The sequence below is a fragment of the Oryctolagus cuniculus genome, chromosome Y (genome assembly GCF_051225735.1).
Source record: "Oryctolagus cuniculus isolate XC-2025 breed Fujian yellow rabbit chromosome Y, ASM5122573v1, whole genome shotgun sequence".
Classification (NCBI taxonomy): Eukaryota; Metazoa; Chordata; class Mammalia; order Lagomorpha; family Leporidae; genus Oryctolagus; species Oryctolagus cuniculus.
The window spans coordinates 21,397,109-21,420,509 of record NC_142889.1 but is presented as its reverse complement, the minus strand read 5'-3'; the positions used below and the strand labels follow the sequence as shown (position 1 = coordinate 21,420,509).

At 38.8% G+C, this 23,401-nt stretch overlaps 2 pseudogenes; both read left to right on the top strand.

Moving 5' to 3' along the window:
• The first annotated feature begins 8,229 nt into the window (after positions 1 to 8,229).
• Positions 8,230 to 16,393, top strand: LOC149119352 (nuclear receptor subfamily 2 group C member 2 pseudogene; annotated as a pseudogene).
• A 2,113-nt stretch (positions 16,394 to 18,506) lies between these two features.
• Positions 18,507 to 18,989, top strand: LOC149119351 (nuclear receptor subfamily 2 group C member 2 pseudogene; annotated as a pseudogene).
• The last annotated feature ends 4,412 nt before the right edge of the window (positions 18,990 to 23,401 follow it).

Sequence of the window (23,401 nt, the reverse complement as noted above, 5' to 3'; positions counted from 1 at the left end):
ATGTTTCTGTGTGGGAGCAAACTGTTGAAATACTTACTTAAGGTATACTAAGCTGATCTTCTGTATATTAAGATAATCGAAAATGAATCTTGATGTGAATGGAAGGGGAGAGGGAGTGGGAAAGGGGAGGGTTGTGGGTGGGAGGGACGGTATGGGGGGGAAGCCATTGTAACACATGAGTCGTACTTTGGAAATTTATATTCATTAAATAAAAGATTAAAAAAAAAAGACCTCATAATAAAAAATTCAACTCTCCAAATTAGAAACAAAAGAGCAAACTTGGCTTGTAATGCCTAACACATAATCTTGTATGTAAAATATATCCTAAGGAACTCACTATAGACCCACTCAAAGTAAAATTCAGTAATGTTGCAAAATATAAAAGATTCAAATATCAATCATATTTCTGTTTAGTAGCAATGAACATTCTGAAAATATAATCAATGAGAACATTCAATGTAGCATCACAGAATGAAAATAGCACTAAGGAATTAAAATAAGACCATGGATTTTATACTAAAATTACAAAGTATAATTAAAAAGCATAATAAAATGAAGCAGTGATTTCAGTAACACATTTTAATATTACAAAAGAGGTAGGTATGCTTAAAGTTAGTCATTGTGAAAATGCAAATCAAAGCCTCTGGACAATCCAACTTCACAGTCAATAAAATGACTGATTTAGCCATAGGTAAACAAACTTCCAATAAAACTGTGAGACCACTAGGAAAAATAATTTGGCAGTTTCTCAGCATGTTTTACATGGGATTATTGATTGCCTCAGCAGTTTCCTTCCAAGATACATCACTAAAAGATACAAAGCCCGCATGCACCCAAATACTCACTTCAGCAATATTCATGAAACCCAAATGTGAAAGCAACCCAAATACTGATGTGGAAAAACAACAATATGTAGTATATCTTTTATAATGCTATAGTATTTAGAAATCAAAAATAATTATGAAATGACAGACTACAAAAGTAATGAAACTCAAAAAAGGGAAAAAGAGAGAAAAGAAATAAAAAGCAAAACCACACATACTGTAACACTATGATTCCAATTATGGGTCAGTCCAGAAAAGGTCAATGTCTGGAGACAAAATTTGGATTAAGACCTGTCTGGGACTAATAATCATGAAGAGGTACTGTAAATAATATGAAACATTTGTGGAATTAATGAAAATGGGCTTATCTTATACTGTGCTTATGATTATATGACTACCAAAGTAGTACAAAGCATGGAACACACACTGAAAACATGGGACAGTTAGGACTGCACAGACAGGCTTATGAGTTTGGGCTTCACAGAAGAAACTAAAAACCAATAAATATGAGGGGGTTCAAGTATTTTGTGGAACATGAAATTAAAATATGTTCATTTTATTTCAAAAATATTTGAAAGCATGAATATGAGGGGACTTTAAATTCATGGACAATATTTTGTATGAAAGAACTATACATATGTTTCAAGAAATTTCTGCATCAAAATTAACCCAACATTTAATTCCACATTTCTTGTTTGATATTGCCCTAATTCTAATTCCATATACACTTTAAGAAATAATTTTTTTTCTTACATGAAACAGTTTAAAATATTAATCATTAATTTAAGGTAAAATACTGTCTCCTGATTGCTCCACTTAACATGACAAAATATCAGTCCATGTGTTCTAGATTATGTTTGTATTAATAAACTACTTCCAAAGATCACATTAATTGTGATACTAATTTAAATATTTTGACAACTTGTAACATTATACACTAAGTACAATGTTGTTTTTTAATTTTTATTGACAATAATTGTACATATCTATGGAATACAGTATGAGCTTTTAATCCATGTGTATTGATCAAATCAGGGTAAACAACACATTCCTTTCTCAAAATTACAATTCACAATTTTATTTGTTCATAAAATATAAGATTATGGACTATAGTTACTCCAATATGCTATGTAACACTAGGAACTTACTCCTATAATTTAACTCTGATTTGGTACCAATTATTCCATGCAGTTTTTACAAATTCATTAATTAATTAGTGTGGAAGAAAAAGAGATGTGCACAGAGACAGAGAGGAAGAGAACACCCTCATCTATTTGTTCACTTCACAAATGCCCAATAAAGCTATGGCCATGCCAGACCAAGCTGAAGCCAGGAACTCAACCTGGGTCTCTCAGGTGGGTGGCAAGGATTCACTACCTCAACTATCACTCCCCCCCATCCAGGAACACACATTAGCAGGAAGCTGGAAGTGGAAGATGTAACTTTAGCCCAGACACCCCAATATGGGACATGTGCATTCTAAACAAGGTTGTAACACAATGTCCATCCCTCCAGGAAAGTTTTGAATTACCTCCACATCTCTGGCTTGAAAAGAGGGGACACAGCCCCATGAGACCAACCCCATCACTGCACAGTCTGTTTCTCCCCATCATCCCAAACTCTTCTCATGTCCCTCTCCCTGAATTCTCCCCTTCTGTGGTATCCCAATACAGACAGGGCAGAGCAACAGAGCACAGCAAGATGGGCCTGGGAGATAAGATAGCAAGTGATGGTAAAACTGGACTCTGCCAGTTTCTACCTTATCACTGTTCAGCTCCAGGCACAGCATCAGGGGCGCTTGATCAAGTGACAATGGGTTCACTGAGTGTACTCATTGGACATTTTGGGGGCCAGCACTGGAGGCAGGGGCAAATTGGCCATCCACATGCCAGAATCTGAAAGTGAATCATTATATTACACCATGCCTGAAAATCAATCCAAATGGATTGAAGGCTTACACAGAAGATCTCAGAACTTAAAGCTCCTTAAATACTGGGAGCAAATCCATTGGCTTTAGCTTCAGCAATAATTTGGATATGACACAAAACGCATAGGTGACAAAAGCAAAAATAAGGAAGTAGGATTGCAAAAAAAAAATGAAAGTTGAATACTTTCATTTTCATTTGGAAAATATTATATTCAGTGAGGAAGTCAGTCTCAGAAAGACAAATACTAAATGAACTCCCTGATCTGTGGTAACTAAAGTATGCCTCAAAGGTAATCTATAGAAATGCAAGTGACACTTTGAGATGTAATGATGTTGAACAGCCCTTGTCTCCACTGTTGAGAAACAGTGTTGTTGTTGTTTTTTTTTTTTTCATGCTATTTGTTTAACTCTTTATTTAGTGTAGGGTTAATCTTTTGTGTTTAAAGTTAATAGAAAATATATCTTAGATAAATCTTAGCAAAAAATAAGGTTGGGAATAGGAGGGGGAAGAGGAAGAAGGGTGGGGGGGGTGCAGGTGAGAGGGAGGCCAGGATGGAAAGGATCACTATGTTCCTAAATTTGTATTTACAAAATGCTTGAAGTTTTTATATCTTAAATAAAAGGTTTATAGGTTTAAAACAAAGCTGAAGATGTCACCAGAGCTGTGGCATAGCAGAGAAAAATAAAAACCTGCCCCCTAAAGTGCTGGCATCCCACGTGCACACTGATTTGAGTGCCGGCTCCTCCACTTCCCATCCAGTTCTCTGCTATGGCCTGGAAGGGCAGTAGAAGATGGCCCAAGTGCTTGGGAGACCCAAAAGAAACTCCTGACTTGTGGGTACAGATCAGCCCAGCTCTGGCCATTGCAGCCATCTGGGGAGTGAACCAGAAAATGGAAGATGTCTCTTGCTGTCTGTCTGCTTCTGTCTCTCTGTAACTCTCCTTTCAAATAAATAAATATTTTTAAAAACTGAAGAAAGATTCTGCATACTAACAGAAAAAATTAAGAAAGAAATAAATAGGAGAAAATCTTGGCAGATGATAGTAAGAGTAATGTAATAATATAAAGAACATACATATTGCAAAAGCAAATACTGTAATAAAAATGGACAAAGTATTTGATCAGATTTTCCAATCAACGTATGCAAGCAATCATATGAAAAATGGCTCAGCAATGCTAATAAAAACCATAATGCCTACTACCTCACATAGGCTAAAAATATATTATCAAAAAGTAAAATAAAATCAAAAGTGTCAAATGCTGAATCAGATGTGGAGAAAAGCAAATTCTGACATTTTTCACAATTTGGATCCAAAAGTACCGATGTGGACATTACACTATTTGGAATATCACAGTGAATGATAAATACCACATACTCTCATGTATATGTGGAATATAATAAAGTCAAATGAAAGACAGAACAGAATGGTGGTTACCATGAGCCTGAGAGTGGAGGAAATGGAAAGATGTTACTGGAACAATACACATTTACAATTATGGGATAAATTAACTCCTTGAGATATAATATACAACACAATAACGAGATGAATACAGCATTAGATATAACTTATTAAAAACTTAAGTACTCTTTTAAGAATGATGTAAGTTGATGGATATGAAAGTTGGATTGTCCTAATAATTTCATGATATATTATGCACATGGGGACTCCAAATGTTTTGTGAAAATAGGTTTAAAAATAATCTTAATTTTCCATATACTTTTGAAATTCCAGTAATGTATCAAAATATCAGGTTGCACGCCTTCAGTAAAAACCAATTTTGTCAATTGTACTCAAATAATCTTGAAAAATTACCTTGTTAAAATACAAATTAAAAATAACTTAGGAATCTAAGTTTTACTTTATCTTTGGGACTGGGAAGGTAATCATGGAACAGAAATCTTTTTTAAAACACTCATAAATGTAACCGAAGTTTCTATTTTGAAAGTTCAAACACAGATGACAGCCTGTTAAGGGAATGTGTGCGTGATAAAATGACATTCAAGTATCAAACACAGTGTCCCCCTGCCCCACTAAAACCTGGACCAAAAGCCTTGAACCACACATCTTTGATTTTAACTTGCCTAGTCTATAACACTGATATCAGACTCCCAGAAAGAGCTATGCTGAGAGGTCAGAGTTTGCGAAATGAGACCCTGCCTCTGACATAGTCAGAGTAGGGTCAGCCCTGGGATGAGAAGGGGAACCGAGGACCCCATAGAGGACAGCTGCTCGCCTGCATGCACCCTCCCACCCCCAGCACGGGTTCTCCCAAAGGACCGCTCACCCCCACTACACAATCGGGGAAGATGGGCGACTGCTGCCACACAGCTGCCCAGAGATGGCTCCGGGCTGACAAGTCTCTGTGAGGAAGGGACAGGAAGCCCGGAGTCCCAGGTGCCAGTCCAGGCCTACACCGCGGAGCAGCGGGGGGCGAAGGAAGTGAGGTGCCAGCAGTGACATGAGGCCTGGGGACAACCTTCGGAGCCCTGCGAGTCCTGCCAGGCAGAACATCAACTTCTGCCAACTCCCCTCTACCCCTCCGCGCACTCCCTGTCCCGCACACTAACCTCTGCCAGGCGTCCTGCGTGAAGGAAGATCAGAAAACAGCGAACGGACGCTCCTCACCTTCTCAGGTTCCCATCCGTGAAAACTCCTCCTGGACCTCGCTCCACCGCAAAACCGGAAGACTACTGTGGCGTCAAGATCCCGCGTGATTGTGCATTGTTTACGCAAGCGCCCCTGATTGGACAGTTTGGGTAGCCGAGGGCAAGCACACGTAATACAGAACGGAGCCAATCAGCACCCTCCACAGCGCAGACGTGTATCTTCAGGGATCACAGGGGAGAAAAGTAGGGGCCGGTCCCGGGTTAGTTCTGACAGAGTCCTCACATCACCTGCCAAGCAGCAGGAGGGGTTTTCACCTCCCGGTCCTGCCACCTGCTGGCCCCTCCTGCCTCCCTGGTCCCTGTTCCTGAGAGGATCCTGCCTGGGGGTTGCAGCAGCCTACTTCATTCAGGTCAGTTACAATTTAGAGGCTGTTTATTGCCTTCTGGGCCTTTGTTTTTCTTTTAATTTTTCTTTTCATTCATTTTTTAATTTAATTTTAAGAATACTTAAATATATTGAATACTTTCATCCTTTTTTCCATTTCTCTTGCAGACTTTTTTCTAGTCTACCTATTGTCCTTTAATATTATTTTGTATTCCTTGCTGTACTTAGTAATCCAGTGGATTTTATATATTTTATGTATTATTTATATATTGATTTCTCCAGTAATTTCATTTATACTTGTATGTTTTTAGACTTCATCTCTGTATAAAAGCAGCATCCAATATAGTCACATTTTGTTACTTAGAAGTTGATTTTTGCACCTTATAGCTTCTTTTTACTGTTTTATTTCCCTGAGTACTCCTGCAATAGAAAGCTGAAGAGAGATAGTACAGGTATCATGGTCTAGGTTTACTCCCAGGAGGGGGATAATACAGTGATCCTATACTAGTTGCACTGTTTTTGTAAGTTCCTTTCAATCTTGATCACAGTAATGAACTCACTGGCTTTTATTATTTCAATGTTCTGCTAGCAGTTTTTAATTTTTTTACTAGATGCTGAACCTTATTAAATGCTTTACAACATGTAACCTACATGATGATGTGGTTTTTCTTCCTGTAATTTTACCTACCTGGATGACTTGTCCGAGAACTTTAACGACTGTTTCATTTTTATTATATCTTGCTTGCTATTGATGTTTTCTTATGTGGTTTAATTTATTACATTATTACTTTGCTTTGGATACCTATAGCTCAGTTTATGAATGGATACTTTTAAAAAACTTATTTTTTATTTCATAGCCTGGTCCACTTGCTTCATCATCAAAGAAACATTGATTTTCCAAAGGAAATTTAAAAATGTTCTCTGCTTATTTTTACTTTGGGTAGGTCTGGGAAATGTAGATCTGTTTTTTTCTACCTTAAAACTCTGGAGCATTCTGTAAATCTGGACCTGAAATTTTTACTGTGTGACTTTTTTCTTGGTTGGTTGTTTGGGATTTTCAAAATGTGATTCAACTTACTTAGGAGCTTTCCTGTTTTATGGTTTTTTAACTTTTATTTAATGAATATAAATTTCCAAAGTACAGCTTATGGATTACAATGACCTCCCCCCGCCCATAACTTCCCTCCCACCCACAACCCTCCTCTCTCTTGCTCCCTCTCCCCTTCCATTCACATCAAGATTCATTTTCAATTCTCTTTATATACAGAAGATCAATTTAGCATGTATTAAGTAAAGCTTTCAACAGTTTGCACCCACACAGAAACACAAAGTGAAAAATACTGTTTGAGTATTAGTTATAGCATTAAATCACAATGTACAGCACATTAAGGACAGAGATCCTACATGAGGAGTAAGTGCACAGTGACTCCTGTTGTTGACTTAACAATTTGACACTCTTATTTATGGTGTCAGTAATCACCCTATATTGTTTTATGTTACACTTGTGTTTTTGAAATTCAATTTTCAACACATGGTGTATTTTTTTAGAGATTTATTTATTTGAAATATAAAGTTAAAGAGAGAAGTAGAGAGAGAGAGTGAGAGGGAGAGAAAGAAAGAGAGAGAGAGAGAGAGAGAGAGGTCTTCCATCTGCTGGTTCACTCTCCAGATGGCCACAATGGCCAGAGCTGTGCGGATCTGAAGCCAGGAGCCAGGAACTTCTTCTGGGTCTCCTGTGCAGGTGCAGTGGTCAAAGAACTTGAGTCATTTCCCATTTTCTACTGCTTTCCCAGGCCATAGCAGAGAGATCGATGGGAAGAGGAGCAGCCAGGACTCCAACTGCCACCCATATGGGATGCCAGTGTTTCAGGCCAGGGCTATAACCTCTATGAAAGGATGATTCTGTATAATTACTGAAATTGGTTATTTGTGTTACTTTTCCCTATGTCTCCCTAATTCCCTTTATTAATGGTTTATTAACTTTATTAACATTTTTCTTTAAAAATCATTGGATCCTTTTTTATGTGCGGTATTTTTAATGGTATTTGATAGATGTCTACTTTTACTTTTTCTTTCCTTCATTCAATATTCTTCTAATTTTCTTTTAAATTCTTGACAAGGAAGCTATAATGATTGCTTTTCAGTGTTTTATTCTGACGTAATCATCTAAGACTATAAATTATCTCCAAGCAATGGTTTATTTGTATCCACTTTATTACATTTCATGTCTACAAACCCTATATGTGCATGCCCTGTCTGACTCCCAGTGTCTCCACCCACATGTGCCTGCAACCATCACAGGCTATGGATGTCTCCATTTTTGTTCCTGAAGTCCATCTATTCTGATTGGTGAATTAGTGCCTCAACCATCAGAGACCCATTCTTTACACTTATATGCTCAGGTAGTCACAGCCCATCAACTACCCTTTCCATGTCTACAAAAGGACTGTAGCCCCTCAAAATGTATCACATCCTCATTGAGCCATGTCTCTCCTGTTTTCTTTTAGAGAAGCAAGTAAACTTTCCCGGACCTTCAAAGGTAGACACTTCTGTATTTACTACTGACTAATTCTGCATTATCAGCCTATAAAGCACTCTTTCATAACAAATATAATTGCTCTGATTTTCAGTTTTCTGGATTATTTTGTTTGTTTTAGTTTGTTTTTTAGTTTATGGGGCTGCCTGTTAATTGCTAACTTGTGTTGAAAATGAAGTTCATATATCTGAATTTTCTATAATTCATTCTACATTCTGGAGTGGGCTGAATGTCAAAAACTCTGACCTCATAGAGCATATTTCAAGAAGGTAGTACAAAATAAAACTTTGTGTAAAAATAGTTCATGTTTTAAAGAGCTCTGGAGAAAAAAATAAAATGTTGTAATGTGACAGGTCCTAGTACAGGGTTAAATGTTAGTTTAGCTTTAGTAGTTTGAAAGACATAACTAATTGCTAATATTTAATATTAAAGCATAATAATAGGGTAACTTTAAGGAAACTAGGAAAAGAACATTTAAGTTCAATAGACAAAGTTGAAGATCTTAATTAACAGAAGAAAAATGTGCGTGTATAATCAAAAGATAGAAGATGTTTGAGCTGGGACATGAATAAAATGTGAAACATGGTGACTATGGTTAATAAAAATGTATTCTCTAAAGTTGTTGAAAAAAATAGATTTAAGGACTACTACCTCTTAAAAATGTGCAAGATGATATATGTGTTAATTCACTGTTTGGTCATTCTACAATGTGTACATCTTTCAAAACAAGGCAGACAATGATGTTTCAAATAGTTCATGCAAAATGGAATTAAGAGAATATTTTTGTTGAAAAAGACTTGAATCTATGTATAGATTTTTATAATAAACATGTCCTATTACTTTTTAAACAGCACATATACACATAGATTTCAAAATTTCTTCCACTAAAATAAATTTAGCTTTGAATTCTATTTCCCTCAAACTTTTGAAATACCCATTGTTCATAATTAATTAATATATAATGAATATATTTTTGTTTTTAATTAAAATGCAATTTTTGCTTTTTCAAATGAATAAATAATTAATAAAAATAAAATGAGAATCTATTGGTGGATTTGAAGCATGGAGAGCTTTTTTGTCTTTGGTGTTTTTTTGAGATCACATAGTTTGTTGAGACTGGACAGTAGGGTAAGGTCCCATTAGGAAACTAATCTTGTTTGGTGCAGCATCTGGGACATACCTAATCCTATGCTGATGGAGATTTGAATGTTGGCCTCCATTTTTGTTTCTATTTATTTGTTGATTTATTGCTATTACAAGTAAATCTGTAAGGAACATCATCTGCGTATGTTTTTGTGTTTTGTTTTTTTTTGTTTGTTTCCTTAGCATAAATTCCTGAAATGAAATTACTAGGTCAAAGAGCACAAACAGTCTAATCTTCCCTCACACAAGGCATCCTATTCTTAGAGTCATGGTGCTTGAGCTGTGGCTATTTGAAAAAAGGTCGAGTTGTAGTCATTGTTATGGAAGCAGTGTTCCTGCCTTCCTCTGCTTTGATTAGGAATCATAGCTTGAGCATTACTAATAGCCTCAGCTGACAAAGGAAGTTTTTCTGTGCAGTAGAATGTTACTACAGTAATGTAGGAGTTGATTTAACAATTGACACTCTTAAATCAACAACAGGAGGCACTCTGCACTTGCTCCCCATGTAGAAACCCTGTCCTTAATGTGTTTTACTATGAGAATTAATAGTAAAACTAGTCTTCAAACAGTAATTTATACTTTGTGTGTCTGTGTGGGTGCAAACTGCTGAAATCTTCACTTGGTATAGAGTTGATCTTCTGTATATAAAGATAATTAAAGATGAATCTTAATGAAGAATTAGATGAGAGAGGAAGTGGAAATGGGATGGTTTGCAGGTGGGAGGGTGATTATGGGGGAAAGAACTGCTATAATCCAAAAGTTGTACTTTTGAAATTTATATTTATTAAATAAAAGTTTTCTATTAAAAATAATGTAGAAGTCAACTTAGAATTATGAGAGGCATTTTGTGAAGCCTAAAGATAGGACTAGAAAAGAATCAGTGTAATAACCTGGGAAGTTGGTTAAATGGTTGTTGAGAGTGGAAATTTATATGATAGCCAAGCAACCTCACACACTTGGTAGCAAGAAGGAAATAACCACAATGATACAACATAGATAGCAGTTTGTCATTTTATTAGTTAATTTGAGAAGCTTTTATGTGTCTTTTGAGTAAGGCAGTCAGAGTTAGAAAGATGGAACATTTAGTTGAATTTGAATTTCAGTTAAACAACATACATATTAGTATAATTATGTTCCACACAATATTAGGGTGTCCTGGACTTTATATAGCAAACACCCCTGTAGCAACACAATATGTGATACACATAGTGCACAAACACACTTCCTTCCACTCAAGCATGTTTACCTGGAACCTATAAAGATTTAGCTTTAAAACTTTCTTCCTTTTGAAGGATATTTTGCAGATAAAATGAAATATTCCAGGATAATCTAAGAGAACACAGACTAAAAAGTAAGCTGAGGTGGCATTGGGTACAGCTGGCCATTGTCTCCTGCAATTCAGTGAACTAGGGGCCTTCATTTTGCCATAGTGGGTAAAGCTACAACCAGCAATTCCTGCCCCCCATATAGGTGCCAGTTTATGTTCTGGTGGCTTCGTTTCTGACTCATCTCCATGGTAATGGCCTGGAAAAGCAGCAGAAAATGGCCTGAGTGTGTGGGTCACCACCACCCATGTGGGAGACATGGATGAAGCTCCTGGTTTTGGCCTGACCCACCTTGGACATTGCAAGGAGTGAACCCACACTTCCAGGGTCTTTCTGTATCTCTCCCTGTTACTCTGACCTTCAGCTAAATAAGTATATCTAAAAAAAAATCAGTGAAATGTTAATAGGAATGTTGACTTGGTTTCTTCCCAGAACATTGCTGTTATGTGGGAAAGTTGAAGTAAGCATTGCTCATTAAATGGGATAGGACTTCATTGCCTAATAAAAATAAATACCATTAACTCATGAATTCAGGTTACCATGCTACACAAAGAATGTTTTAATATTGGGAAAAAAGTCATACTATATCTGCATAATGAATCTGAGATGATATGATTAGAAATCATGGAAAATATGTATTTTAGAAAAACTGCATGTCATGGTTGTCACAGAGAAAAGGAAGAACATTCGTGCTCCTCCTCCCAGTGCCCAGGCTGCAGTGGCTACAGCAATGGGGTCAAGAACTCTGACCTTTCACTGACAAAAACAATAACAGTTTCTTCCTTCCCCACAACCCCTGTGGCACCCCCAGGCTCTTGCCATCTACCTACTCAGGGGGCCCAGTCTCACTGTGCCCTGCCCTCCTCTTTGGGGGTTGCCCACCACCAACATGAGACCTGCTTCCAGGCCACTTTGGTGCCAAATCCTGAGGTTCTCGAAGGATCTTGCTTCACCTTGGCTACAAATATGGAGGGGCTGGTTCATTACAGAATGGGGACCCACAAGTGGTTGAATTACCACCTACAAAGACCTCTCTACCAGAATCTCTAAGGGATGGCCAGCCTCTCCCTGTGCTTTCAGATCATTACACCAACCTGGTTCCTGGCAGGATCCAGGTCATCACGGGTTCTGCTTCTGTGGAGCAATTTCTGGGCAGGATGGACCTACAGCAGCTCCAGGTGGTGGAGTACTGTACAGTCTGTGGTGACAAAGCCTCTGGCCATCACTATGTGGCTGTCAGTTGTGAAGGTTGCAAAGGTTTCTTTAAAAGGACCATGCAAAAAAAAAATTTCTAGAGCAACCAAGACTTCATCATCAGCAAACATCACTACAATCACTGTCAGTTTTGCCAGCTGAAAAAATGCTTGGCTATGAGCATTAAAATAGAATCTGTACAGAGTAAACAGATGTCCTTTGATAGCAGTGGGAGAAACTGAGCAATTGTGCTGCTTCACCTGAGAAAATCTATATCCAGAAGGACCTGAGAAGTCCTCTGATATCCACAAGACATAGAAGAAGCAGGGATGCTTGTGAATGTCTAGCAGCCCAGGATAGCACAATTCTCTTTACTCCAAGGCAGAAACAAGCCAGGGAGCTTAGGCACACTGGCAAATGTAGTGACCTCCTTGTCAACCTAAGTGAATCCTTGAACAATGGTTACACTTCAGAAATCTAGCTAGAGGGCCAGTCTGCAAGTGAGATTGCAGGGCATTTGATACCTTAGCTAAAGCACTTAATACCACAGACAGCTCCTGGCCACCAAGCCTGATCAAACAGATGGACGCCAGTGGAGGAGGGAGCATCCACGTCACCAGACGAGACCAGTAAGCACCTGTCATTGAGGTTGAAGGCCCTCTCCTTTCAGACACACACTTCATGTTTAAGCTGACAATGCCCAGCCTGATGCCGAAGCACCTCAATGTGCAGTACATCTGCAAGTCTGTGTCCTTCCTGTTCTTCCTCTCCATGCACTGGGCCAGTTCAGCCCAAGCCTTTCAGGCACTTGGGCAGGACTGCCCTCTTCACTTCCTCAAGGGTCTGTTGGCCACATGCAGACACAGAGCCTCAAACCTCTCAATACTGTGGCTGTCTTGTTCCCTAACATTTTCTCCACTGTTTTTATTTTGTAAATAATACACAGTGAACATCAGGGATTTATGAATATTAGAGAGTAGTCACCAAATTATTTTAAGAAATATACAAAGAACATTTATGGTAGCACCCTATAAAGTAAGAGTCCCCAGACTTATCTGATGTAAGCCTTTAGTAAAATTATAATCAGGTTTGTGAACACTGATTCATTGATAGCATCCACATGAATTTTAGCCAATTCATAATTACATTTTGTCAAATTTACAATCCCTTGCATATTTTGAACACTCCACCATCCAGAGATGTACTGATTAATCATGGACAGATTATACATTGAGCTATTCCATTGTGTTGTAGTGACACATATATATCTCTCCAATTTTTGTCACAATCCAATTGAACATAATTAACAAGTCCCTCTGTCACTTCCCCTAGGAGATTTATGTTCTATTTTAGGGTCATGATCCCATTATGCAGATCCTGGATATAACTTTGTATCATTTACACACCAATATGGAGCTGCCTGATACCATTCTAGCACATGCATACCAGGTAGGTAAGGAACAGAAGCCCGATGTATTCCTTGAACATTTACATTGCTAACCGTAGGTGTCGCTAAAATATTAATAAATTTTCAGGCTTGCAAATGTCCTGTCTTCTTCCTAAGTTATTGGCTTGTTCCACAAGTGCTTTCAGCACTCTCCATGTCCTGGCCCACTTTTGATCTCCCTCAGTGTTTTGGGGATGTGTAGCCTCTTTATCCCCTGTTGTATGGTGTGATTGGATGTGTAGGAGAGGGATCCATTGTGATCTGGGTTCATTTTTTGGAAAGACAAAAGCATATCCTCTGCCACAGGTTAGTAATGGGCTAGGACCACACCATTGATTAGTTTAGAGATCCTTCCACTGTACCTGAGGTAACGGAGTTCAAGAGGCTAATGGGGTCCAATGAGTCATAATAGGAGCTTCTTGTTTGTTATTTAAGGTAAAAAAATAGTTAGTAAGGCTTTTGATAATAATGCATGTTGAGAGTGGGCTCCCCCCTTGTGATTTTTTATATGTGTGCCTTTAATCTCTGATGATGGTGCTCCACTATAGCTTGAATTATACTGTTATAGGGAATGCCCGTGACATGTTGAATTTTTCACTGCCTGCAGAAGTCCTGAAACCATTGACCTGAATATACTGGGCCATTGTCTGTTTTAATCTGAAAATTAATGCCTAAAAATAAGAAATATTTAACACAACAACTTATTGCATGTGTGTGGCTGTTTCTCCTGTCAAAGTGGAGGCCATTAAGGCATTAGAATAAGTATCTATAGTTATATGGACATATTTTAATTTTCCAAATTCCAGAAAATGTGTAGCATCCATTTGCCAAACAGCATTTTTTAAATTCTAGGGTTGGCAGACATTTATAGACCTAATGGCTAGAATGGAGAGTATTGGTTGCAAGACGAGACAATACATTTTGATTGCTGAGTAGTAAATTATAGAAACTGTTGATTTAGCATAGTTGGATCTTGATGTAGCAACAGATGATTGAGTTTTTCTTGTTCTAAATATTGGATATGTATCCTAGTAAGTTTGTCTGTAGCCTCATTTATTCAGCTAGCTGTCCAGGAATTCCAGAGTGGACTCTGATATGGAAGATGTAAAAAGGCTTATTATGTGATAAAAAATTTTTGTAGAGAGGTAAAAAAATAGTTGCAAATGGTGTATTCTTTGGTTTAATATAGGAAGTTTATAAGGATTGTAAAGGGTCAGTAAGGACATTGACCTCTTGGGAAGTCATTTGTAAGTCATTGTGAATACCCACTAATTCCAAAATTTGTGCTGATCCCTGAATATTATGCCAAGTCTGGTGGACAGAAAGTTTTTGATTTGATTTATAACAAGTCATTGTGGCTGTCTCTGTAGAACTACCATTTGTACATGGGGTATCAGCCTGGGGAACAGCATGTCTACTCAGCATTTGAGGCATAACATGGGTCTTGCAAGTAAGGTGAGTGAGCAGCTTCCTAGATGGGTAGTGGGAGTCTATTTTTCCCAGAAAATGTTGTAGAGTAGCTTGCCCTATGGGATCATTTTCATGTAGATATTCTACTTCTTGTTTATTTAAATGTAGTATGAGGGTATGATACTCTACCCCAGCAATAGCTTGACACTTTTCTGCCTTCCTTATTAAGAGTCATAGTCATAGTTAAATAAGGTGTGATGAAGTTAGGAAGTACATGAGAGAGATGGGTATACTCTATGCCTGCTTCTGAATTTTGGCTTATTATTCGCAAAGGTTGTTTTTTTGGTAGGGACTATAAGTAATTGTATTTCCTTTTCTTGGATTTTATCTATGTAGTTCCATTTTATCCAAAACTTTATCAATTGAAGTACTTCCTGAGCATGAAGAGTAGCCATTCCTATTGAATTAAAGTGGAACCTCCCTCCAATAATTGAAATAAAGGACTCATTTGAGCAGTAGAAATGGAAAAATATGGTCCACACCAGTTAATATGTCCTAGGGCTTTTCTAGCTCATTTAACCTTAAAGTTTTCTTTAACTCCAAATGAGGTTTTATAGATCTTATGGCTGTGTCAGTAATTATTGTTCCCAAATATTATAAAGGTTTCTACTTTTGTACTTTTTCTGGTGCTATGTAGTCTGTTTATACAGCATGCCCTGAAGGTCACAAAACACTTTGTCTAAATAATCCTCATCTGGATGTCCTACCAATATATCATCCATATAATGAAAACTGTGGGATATAGGCAAAGGAAAGGTTATGTAGCCTTATTAACATAATACTGGCATATATTAAGACTATTTTTCATTCCCATGGGGAGGACTGTCCACTGATATCAGGGTGTAGGGATACTATTATTTAACTGTTACACTGGAAAGGTGAATCACTCTTTGTCTTTAGGATGGGGAGGAATAGAGCAAAAGCAATCTTTTAGTTCCAAAATAATGATATGGTAATGAGCAGGGATAGCAGGAGGAGCTAGGAGTGCAGGCTTCAAGTGCCCATCTTATTCATGACTTTATTAAGAGCTCTGAGGTCCCAATTTTAATTGGTTCCTCAACCAAATGTTGAAAAGCCTTTAGTTCTCATTCAGGGGCCACTGCTCAACCCATGTGGTGGTATCTGAAGTCCATTGTAAAGGAAGAAGCTATATGTTTGGTGGTGGCCCTTAGAATTGGGGGTAAATATGAACTGATGAACTAGTGCAAACATTTCTCTGGTGATCCATAGTATCATCATACAATACCTGATAATCCACAGTGAACCAAGCTCCCTGACTTGCTAGTACACCTCTTCCTCACAAATTTGTACTAAGTCTCTTTGAAATGAGTGGTTGAAAAAAATCCTTAATTTCCATCAGTCGACCCAACTCAAGGGTTGAGCCGCCTGTCTGGAGAGTGTGTCACACCCCCACTCCATGTAATATTGGTTCAGGCTTTGAAGGCCAGTGATGAGGCCACTCCTCACTTAGCATCACACAGTAGTCTGCCCCCTATCAAGCAATCCATTGAAAACCATGTCATTCACAGTTAATCTCATAAAGGCTTATTATCTGTTCTCAAGAGTTGAGTCCAGTGAGCCCAAGGCTTTATCACCAATACACTTGAGGAGCTGTTGGCTTCTGACCCTCTTGGAGACAGGGCTGAGGGCTGCCCCCATGGCCATTTAAAGGCTTACAATCCCTAATAAATTTTGCTCTTGATTTTTTTTTTTTTTTTGCCCAATGATATACCTTTTTGCACTTGGGACAGAAATTTCTTGGCATTTTTGGATGTTCCTTGTAATCCCTTTTTATGAGGCCAAATTTCACAGAATTTTAACATGGATCACTTTTTGCTTATCCCTTAAAGCTTCAGTCAAAGCTGTAGCCATAGTAACTGCAGTGTATTGGCTGAGGTTGTACACCTATATCTTCTGTGGCTAAGTCCCAAGAACCCAGGTTTCCATGTTTAACTGGAGCTATTGCATCTTTGAATTCTTGATTTGACCCTTCAAACACTAGCTGATGGATAAGCACATCAGCCACACCCATATGATGGAACTTGCCCTCTACCACTCTTTTTAGTCTGGCTAGAAAATCAGCTCACAGCTCAGTGTTCTGTTTAAGTGTGTAAGCTTTTGTTCTCCCATACTATGATCTGGGGTGGCTCTCCCTGTTCTGAGTGTGTACAACAACACTTGATCAAAATATTGAGGAGGTCCATGCATTTGCTCTCGGGTGTCTGTGTATTGTCCCTCACCATGAAGCATATCAACAGTAAGAGGCATATTTCCATTCTGATTTCTCTCTGCTTAATCATCACACTCATCATGGAGTACTTTGCCTTAAAATGAAGCCACTGTCCTGAGTTTACAACTGCTTGGGCCAATTGTTTATAGTCCTATGGTACACAAATTTGTCTGGTAATATTTTCCAGCATTGTCATTGTAAAAGATCCATGCATGCCATTTTCCTGTACTGATTTTCAGAACCACCATAATGTTTGCATGTCTATGGGATGATGCTCTTATTAGGATTACTAGCTGTAAAAGTCACAGAGAAAATATATGGAGGCAGAGTTTTTTCATCTTCCAACTTTTCATTTTAGCACATTGCTTTAAACAAGGGCAGAATGGATTCTGGATCAGAGCTTTTCTCTAATTTACCCTGTAATGCAAATCTGGGGAACAAGGAATCTGCATCAGGAGGTGGGGCAGAAGCAATAGCTATTTCAGGCTTACCTGGAATCCTGTGCTCATCAGGACTGAGACTTTGGCATATTGCTGACCATAAGGAAAAATAGGAAATAGGAATAACTTTATCCTTTTTATGTTCCCTATGTCCATTATCTCCTGTCCATTTCCAAGATTCAAGGTCAATTGTTCCTTCCTCAGGAAACCAAGGATTATATACAATAGTAATTTCCGAAAGGCATTGAAACTATGTGAACACTTTAATCCTCTTGTCTTTAGCATACGTTTTCTCATAGCTATGAAATGCCTTCTTTCCACAGTGGCTGAATTTCCCATGACTACCTGTATTTATGGGACCAATTACCCCTATTTACCCGAACTGCCATGGTGAATTTCTCTCCTCTCTGAAAGTGCTGTGTGCCAGGATGAGTCCTCTGTCCCAATCAGAAGCAGGAAAGACTAAGGCAAGGACTACAGCTGCAGTGAGCAGCAGGGGTTGGCAGTGCATTACAGATGATGAAAAGATAGCAAATGCAAACTGTGCCAGCCCCACATTGAGCACAACTTATGCTGCTTATTTTCTCAAGCAGCAACCCAGTGAGTCTGAAATACTGTAGAAAAATGATCAAAGGCACTGAGTGAAGACTCTGGGACTATCTTCTCTAGATCAGCCAATTTTTTTTCAAACAAGAAATATGGAGTCTGGTATGAGAGGTTTGGCAGGGAGGCTTTGTTTTCCACAAAACTATAACTACAGTAAGGACTTAGGTCGTCAGAGAGGAAACAGACATGAAATCACCCACAATATTGAGAAAGGAGGATGTTGTGCACTTCTCATACAGCCAAATTCCTATTGCTCCATGAAGTGTTCTGTGAAACTAGGACAGAGTTCATTGTGTGCAGCCCCCTCTTCCCTTCATCAAGGGTCTTTTGGCCATGTTAGACAAGAGCCTCCAAGTTGTCAGTGCTATTGATGTCTTGCTTCCCAACACTCTCCACCATTCTGGCTGCCATTATAAACCACCTGCATAACAGCATCCAGGAAGATACACTCTCCATCTACTAGATAAAACAGGTCATGGAGCACATCTGGAAGCTTTAGGAGTTCCGTAACCGCATGGCAAAGCTGGATATAGGCAGCTATGAGTATACATACCTTAAAGTTATAGTTCTCTTTAGTCCCGAGCATCCACGTTTGACTGAACAAGCCAAAAAATTTCAGGAAAAGGCACAGATGGAGTTGCAGGGTTATATTCAGAAAACCTACTTGGAACACGCCTACCAATTGGCCCAGATTCTTGTCTGCCTGCCAGCATCCAGGTTCATGGGATCCAACATAACAGAAGAATATTTTTTTTACTGATCCCATTTGCAATGCTTTGATAGCATAATATCCTATATCCTCAAGATGGAGACTGCAGAGTACAGCAACTCGATCCCAGGATCCTGCCTGTAGTGCACACCTCATGCCCACCCAGCAGCACAGGGTCCTCCAGACCAACCAAGACACAAATGAGATAAAAATAGTGGCATTTTGGCATGTGAGGATAGTCTCAGTTTGTTAGCCATTTCCTACCTGGTTTCTTTTCATCAGTTAACCCCAAACAACCACAACTAAAAGACTAGTGGATCTGTTCATGCCTAAGAAACATTTTAATGCCTTTTAATGAAATATCAGATTTTGGAACATTCTTTTAACTCAATTTATATTTAGAAATTCTCGAAGGACAAAAAGCAAAAATGAAGTTTTATAATGTCAGAGATTGGTATTAAAGAAAACTAAAAGAAAAAAATAAAAACTATGTTTGAATCTAAATTGTTTTGAAAAAATAAACAATTCTACTTTTAATAAACCTTCTTGAAGCTCCCTTGTGTATGTATGTTAAGAAATCTTTGACCCCCGTGCTCTTTTTTTACCATCCCATTATTCAGAATGATATTTGCTTGTTTTAAGCATGCACATTATGACTAAAAATAGTATAAAGCGGGCCGGCGCCGCAGCTCACTAGGCTAATCCTCCACCTTACGGCGCCGGCACACGGGGTTCTAGTCCTGGTCGGGGCACCGGATTCTATCCCGGTTGCCCCTCTTCCAGGCCAGCTCTCTGCTGTGGCCAGGAAGTGCAGTAGAGGATGGCCCAAGTGCTTTGGCCCTGCACCCCATGGGAGACCAGGATAAGTACCTGGCTCCTGCCATCGGATCAGCGCAATGCGCCAGCTGCAGTGCACCGGCCGCGGCGGCCATTGGAGGGTGAACGAACAGCAAAGGAAAACCTTTCTCTCTGTCTCTCTGTCTCTCTCTCTCACTGTCCACTCTGCCTGTCAAAAAAAATAGTATAAAGCTTCACATCTGCGGTTGGTAAATTTTGAATTTTTTAAATCAGAAATTTCATCAATGGGAAGTTAAAGATGTTGCTCATCCATTCTGTCCTAGATACTGAGCACTGTTTACCAACAAAGTCATAGTGCCTAATTTTGCACTCTATATTGTTGTCTGCTGGAAATGCAAACATTGCAAATAGTATCTTCATTGTGAAATTCAATTCCGCTTAAAAGGAAAGCAAAAGAAATATCAGCACTGTTCACATTCAATTTATTATAAGATAAATAATACATTAACCCTCACCTACACCAGTTTAGAATTCTGTTTCTTACTGTTTCATATTGTAAATTTTTAAAGCATTAAAAGATGGCAAGAAGAAAATGAGGATCAATAAGAATCAAAGAAAATGCTTAGCAATACTGCTGATGTCAATGATGTTAATATTTTAGTTAAAAAGTTCATAAGAAGATGGAATTAAAAGATATTGTGCATTTCCCATGAACTTTGAAGTCCCAATTTCAGCATAGTCACTTCCATAGGCTGCTGGCCACACAGTCTGAGGCCTGAGAGCAAGTGATGAGAAGACCTTGATGTGCTTGATGCCCTGCAACAAGTGAATGCCCGTGTGCCTCAGAGCCCTCATACCTGGGTTGGGTTCCATGGAGCCTCCTACGGGTGCACTTGCTGCTTTCCCATGTGCAGTTAAATAACCCTCCCAGGAACCCAGAAGCTGCCTATGGTGTTAACTGCAATTTGGGATGGCATACAGGTCACCACGTCTGCCTGTGCTGGTGCCATCCTGGGATACAGTGTTCCTCAGTGTATGCAGTAAGTGAGGGCACGGGGCCATTTCTGGTACTTCTTGTGTTGGGCAGAGTGGGAAGAGACAGTCCTGTTTTACTTCTTCATGACCCCAGCACAGAATCCTAGATGTGAATTTAGGTCTCACCAGTTTCTGTGTAAAGGTGCTGACTTGTGGAGTACAATCTCAGTCGGTTGATGGCACTGATTTGGAAAACCCAGTACCTTGTGACTCAGCTCCAAGAGAAGTCTTCATAATGAAGTCTGCAGCCTCCCTTGCCAACTGTGTCTAATCCCCCAATTGTGGAAACCCTGGAGGTCAGCAGGAATCTTTCTTTGTAACCTTAGCACCATCTTCTGTGCATGTCAGAGCAAGCTAACAAGAGTATCAGGCGAAAGAAAACAGAAAAGCTGCCTTCCATTCTTCAAGGGTGCCTCCCAATGCCAATGTGGATCACAAGACTGGTGGATGCCCTTCCAAGTTTTGTGCATACAGGAAGAGAGAATAAATGCTGACTGCCCAGAAAGCAGGTTTCTGTAGCTCAACAGGAATTGATGGCTGAAGCCTACCAGACAGAGGTTTATCAGCATTAATAGTGGAAGTGAGAAAGCTCAGTGAGCTGGTTCTAAGCCTCTCTCCACATCTCTGCTGACAGCTAAGCAGGCCTTCTCCAAAAAGAGTAGGGAGGAAGGAAAAGAAGGCATACAGCACATTCTCAGACAAATCAATATTGACTGCTGATTTCACAAAAGGGTCATTTTACTTAAAGTAAACTTGCAGGGCTGCTGTCACACTCATTTGGGGAGTGAACCAGCAGATGGAAACCATCTCTCTCTCTCTCTCTCACTCTCTCCCTCTCCATTTTATTAAATAAATACTATTTTTACAAATAATACTTTTATCAACAGACTAAGTTTTAATTTAAATCTATGTGTTTTAAACTGCAAATAATTTTACATATGAAAAGAATATTAATAACTTGGTCAATTTCACTTTCTTAAAACTGAGCGGATTGGTATTTTTGATCATATGACTCATGGATTTGCCTGAGAAGCCGGACCCAGTTGCACAGGACTCCAGGCCTTCTGGGAGCTCTGTCTCTGGTGGTAGATGTGGCATGTCTGCAGAAGGCCTACTCACCTCCTTTCTCCTTTCTTTTCCAGATGAAGAGGGTGACAGGCATGGACAGGGCTGGCAATGCCACATGTGTCTGCCTCAACTAATTACTTATTGTGGAGAATGTGTGATGTTTATAAAAATAGCCTCCCTTGTTTTCACTAGTGAGATAATGAGGAGTATACAATTTGCATCAGCAATGTCAATATTTCATTTTAATTCTTGATACTGAAGTGTCTTCCCTCTGTCCTGGGAAAGATTTCTTGATGAAAGAATTTGGGCAACTTTGAACAAGGACAAAGCTCTGCCTTGAGATGGCTGTAATTTCAGGTGATGTAACTTCCCTTTCCTGGGAATCCTTTTCCTTATCTGGGAAGTGGGAGTTTTGGGTTCACAAATGTAATGTTCCATGTTCTGAGGATAAAAAGGTCTTTTAGTCATAAAGGGGCAACATGGGTCTGTAAATACCAGATATGGAGTGATGACACACAGTAGCTCTGTGTGAATGTGCAGTTCCCTGGTCACTCACTGCCTTACCACCTCATACATCACACATTCTAACCAAATCCACAGAAGATATTCAGTGATGACAGGCGGGAACCATGAGTGGACATGTAGTTCCATGTTACTCATGACAAGCTCCCCTTATATATCACCCATTCTAGCACAAGTCATACAAGTCTATCATGGACAGGGGCATCAGAAGGTGTTTGATGCTGTGTTGCAAGGCATGGCCCACATGACTCTGGTGAGTACTCAGAATACTCAGGTAACACTGGATCACGTGTGAAGAGCCACACTGTATATTCCAGTGGTCTCTAATGATCACTCTATGTATCTTAAAGACTTTGAAGGGAGGGCTTTTTTTTCGTCACTATTATCTATTAAGTTTGAAATCTTATAATGTGATATTAATAAGAAAATATTACCTTTATTTTCCCCCAGAGGACCTGAATCTGAATATGCACTTATTTTTTTTAGTATTTTAAACAGCAGTATAGTTTGCAGTCCTTTTTAATCTGAGAAAAAAGACTTCATTAATATAATTACATTAAAGTAAACAAGCCGCTATAATCCAAAATTTGTACTTTCAAAATTTATATTTATTAAATAAAAGTTAAAAAAACATACAAGGTAAAATGTGTCAATGCTAAAAAAAAATGGAGAGACCTCTAAAAAATCTTTGTGTTGTCTCTAGTCCTTGAATTGCTGCATAAACAAACCAAAATCCATCTCCGTGTAAATAATAAAATAAATAATAAAATGAAAAGCTTATACATTATCCCTCTTAGTAGTTTTTTTATCTGTTCTACTTAATATGACTGGTTTAGTTCTGTAATTGATGCACAGTTATTCTTAAGTGTTGAAAATTAACTGAAATGTGATCCCTGTTGAACATGGGAGTGGGAATGGGAGAGGGAAGAGATGTATAATTTGGGACATGCTCAGGCTGACTTGCCCCAAGTGGTGGAGTTGGAAGCATACCAGGGGATTCCAATTCAATCCCATCAAGGTGGCATGTACCAATGCCATCTCACTGTTCCAGGTGATCAATTTCAGTTCACAGTTGGTCATGGTGGAGGGACTGGGAGTCAAAGGGAGCACATAGACAAGTCTAGTACCTGCTA